The sequence below is a fragment of the Nicotiana attenuata genome, chromosome 7, assembly GCF_001879085.1.
Source record: "Nicotiana attenuata strain UT chromosome 7, NIATTr2, whole genome shotgun sequence".
Taxonomy (NCBI): domain Eukaryota; kingdom Viridiplantae; phylum Streptophyta; class Magnoliopsida; order Solanales; family Solanaceae; genus Nicotiana; species Nicotiana attenuata.
The window spans coordinates 71,656,506-71,660,675 of NC_031995.1; positions in this window are offsets into that span (position 1 = coordinate 71,656,506).

Below are 4,170 nucleotides of genomic sequence, written 5' to 3' on the forward strand. Positions count from 1 at the left end.
TGACTGATAAACCCATTTCTTGCCTTATATAAAATTCAATCAGAGCTATTTATGGGTATAACTCCCTAGTTTCCTGTCCCCTATCAAGCTTGATTGATTACTTGACTACTTCCTTACCTTATTTTGAAATGTCAATCTGCCTTGCCCTATTTACTTTATTCTACTCGACTCCTATAAATACATCACTCTGTTTTAAACACACACACACACAGACCTAAGGAAAAACACCACTAAAAGCTCTTGCTCTCTATTACTATTTGTCTATTGCACTGTCTAGCCGGCTGAAAGCCAAGGCTAGATCTTGGATCCTATTTACTTCACTCTCCTACTGCAAATTCCTAACTGGAATGCCTCACTTTACTATTATTCAGACATCTGTATGATTTAGTTTATGTACTTACTGCTCAACATGATCACTTGCATGTTACTAAATAGGTATGCTTCTCGTTCTCAACATGCTTACTTTCATGTCATTGAATTAGTATGTTCTTTGTTTTCAGCATGCCTATTTAACAAAGACCTATGTGGTTTTCCTGTCTTCAATATGTCCACATGTCTGTTTCTATTAACCAAGACTTGTGTGTCCTCAACATGTATACTTTCATGTCATTGAATCAGTATCTTCTTTGTCATCAACATTCCTGTTTTGAACTAGACCTATGTGTTTGTTTTTAGCATGATTACTTTCATGGATCAGTAGGTTCTTTGTCATCAACATGCCTATTCTATTTGCTAGACCTATGTGTTTTTTTGCTTACAATATGTCTATGTGTCTGCCCCTATGTCATTAGACCTATGACTGTTGTCCTGTTATAGATGTTCATCCCTAATAAACCCCTGATTAAGTCATGGTCTCTATTCCCTCAACTTGCTTGCTTTTATGTGTGACTGTCTGATCCCAACATGATACCCTATAATTGATGCAATACTGTATGTTCACCTAGTATCAGTTAATGGACCAAGACCATAAGAAACCATTGTTGAGTTCAGGACTAAACTCCTTCTGCTAAATCTAGGCAATGTGAATTCTTGCTTTATGACTATGTTGCTATTTTTAGAATGTTTCTAACTGTTGTTTTCACTCCTGAACAGTTTTACTCCTTAACTATTTCTACCTTTGAACTGTTTTGACTCTTGGACCCCTGAACTATTTTACTTCTAAAGTATTTTCCTTAAACTGTCACTACTATGTCAAGCACTCTCACTTCTACTCTTAGATTACTTAAGTTCTTCCGCTCCAGTGTGTGTACTGCCTAGAAATCCATGAGATTCCTCCGAATTCTGGCACACTGGGGCTGGCCCTTCCACACTGCACATACCTACTCTTCTATTTAAAAGAATCCTGGTGTGAGCATTGCCCGGGGTCCCTAAAGCCCTTGGGAACTTTGACGCACTAGGATACCCTTATTGGACATCATGAGACTATGGCATCTGGGACTGTTTGAAGGCCTGGTATTTCCAGGTTCACTTTGGGCCTATTTCAGGCTCCCTATTGTATAGCTTTATTCATTATGTAATTCATTTATGGTCTGTAATAATAATCCTTGTAAATAGATATTGGGGAAATTAGTAAAAGGGAAGGGGATTCTTGTATGATTTTTGTGAGGGAAATCGGGTAGAAATCATGCCTTTAGGTTTACTATGCTTACTTGCATTAGGAATCATGCCTTCGGTTTATTATGTGTACTTGCTTTAGAAACCATGCTTTAGGATTGTTTGACATACTAGAAAATATGTTATAGGCTCATCACCTCATTTGTTACGAAATTCTGCTTCTGCATAATCATGATCACCTAGAAATTCTGTTATTAAATTACTGCTATAATCCTTCTTGACAAAAACGTCCACTCGTTATGTGCATTAGAGATCCTGCTTTAGGACTGTTATTGCATTCGCTTTAGAACCATGTCTACATCGCATAAATCAGTAACTATCCTGTTTAAAAGCAATCCCAACACCTAAAAATCATGTTCTAGGATTAAATGTATGAAAACCAGCTCTGTAATGTTCAGCACCTAGACCAGCAAGCCTATAGGACTTAATAAGTTCAAAACTGTTTGTTTTAAATTGATCCTGATTACATTTTAGACAGCATGTTTATAGGGTATCTCCGCCTAGGCAAGCCTGTAGGTAATTAAAATCTTATAAAAGATTGGAAACTATACTGTGCTTATTTGTGAACTGCCCAGATTCAACAGATTCTAAAATCAGTAGGCAAACTGATTAGGTCTTTAACGCTTTGCCTTAACTCAATGTTGCATATTCTCTACTTGTCATGCTCACCTAGATATCATGTTCTAAGGCTTTTCTGAAATATCTGAAATCTGTTGTTTGAGACGTGCACTTACTTGCTCTATTTGTGGAGGTAAAATGTGAGCCTTTTAACTGTTCTATCTTTGGTCCAGTCCTACGTGTTTTGTTTGTCGCCTAGAATTTTCTCCTTTTAATTACTGTAGGACAGTCTAGATCCACCTTGACTAGAAGTCCTAAATACCTCCGGGACTATATAAGTAAAGGGACGGGTAATGCACGCATAGGATACATTCTTAAAGTTGTTAGAACGGTTTAGGCTATGACCAAGGGGAGGGTAATTGATTAGTAAAGGATATGAAGACCTGTGCGCTAATGCCACGCATATCCCTCTACTTGAGGAAGGCTTACCGGGTACTGTATAGATGTGATCCTATTGGCCAACAAACCTAGGACCCCCTTTACCCCATTTAAATAAACTATTTGTGTTTATGTGCTTTGACAAATTCACATAATTTGAGTTCGGCCGGGACCCACCGTTGTGGACCGCGAGGGGTGCCTAACACCTTCCCCTCAAGGTTATTTCGAGCCCTTACCCAAATCTCTGGTAATGCAAACTGGTTCCATGAGTTATCTGCTCTAGGTGCCCTAACGCACCTTAATCCGTTAGGTGGCGACTCTTCAAATTCCATACCCAATTCCCAAAAGGAAGTGAGTTGTTCGCAACGAATATCGAAACCCGGACTCTGCGAGGAAAAAGGGGGCGCGACAGCATGGCGACTCCACTGGGGATATTTTAACCTCTTACCATAACGAACTTGTTTTTTATGAATTAGTCCCAAGCATGCTTTATTTTGTTGATACAACCTTTCCCTTCCCCCTTATTTGGATTTAATTGCTTATTTTCAAACAGTTATGATTTCTTTTATTTCCTGAAACTGACTTGTCTCTTTGTTTTCTTTTTTGTAACTGTCTTTCAATTATTTAAATACCGCATTTATCATTTTTAACGTGCAAATACTTGACAACATGCTATTTATTATTGCATATATCATGCTCAACATCATATTCCACTCGTGCGTAATAAATCCTATGGCAACGCTTGATGAGTGTTTGCGCTCTTCCTATATATCACCCTTTTAAATTCGGAAAGGCGTATTTGCGGTAAAACTAGTCGATCAGCGGTGAGTTCGACTGTTCCGTGCCTTTACCCCTCAAGTTGTCCGCTTGAGGGTCCCAGTCTAGACCTCTATAGTAACCTTACTCTAATCAACTGTGCATGCATCATGGTCAAACCTAGCTGGGTTAATATGTTATCCGCATAATGAGCCTTTAAGACAAGCCTTACCCAAAAGTCCATCGGGTTTTTCATAATCCCAATGGATGCAACCACGATTGTGTGCATTAATTTGGAGAAGTAAGTGCCAATATGCTAATCATTGTTGTATAAATAGACGAACCTGGAGGGGGAAAGGGCCTAACCATCTTTTGTTTTGCAGAAATGAGGCACGAAGTCCCCCGGTTCTGCATGGTCGGTAGCATACCTTCACTTTTGCTGGATTGGTGGAGGATCTTCCTTCAAGTGACCAAAATCAGGTGAAACGAGTCCTAGGAAATTTGCCTTCTTTGTTGGATCTTCAGCCGAACAAAATGTTGATCGAGGCTGCCACCATGTTCTGGGACAAAGAAAGGGCTGTTATATCCAGTGAAAGGCTGGAATATTTGGAGTATAGTCTGATGGAATTGGAAGGGAAAGTGAGAAAGAGGGTCAGCGATTGCCTGAACGCTGAGGGAAACAAATGGGGGCATTTGGCAAGGGCATTCTTACTGCTGAACCTACGCGAACTGGGGGGAATTGATCGACAAGAGCATCCAGTCTGGAGAGGGTCCTTCTGGGACCAAATAGATTAGGTTTACTTG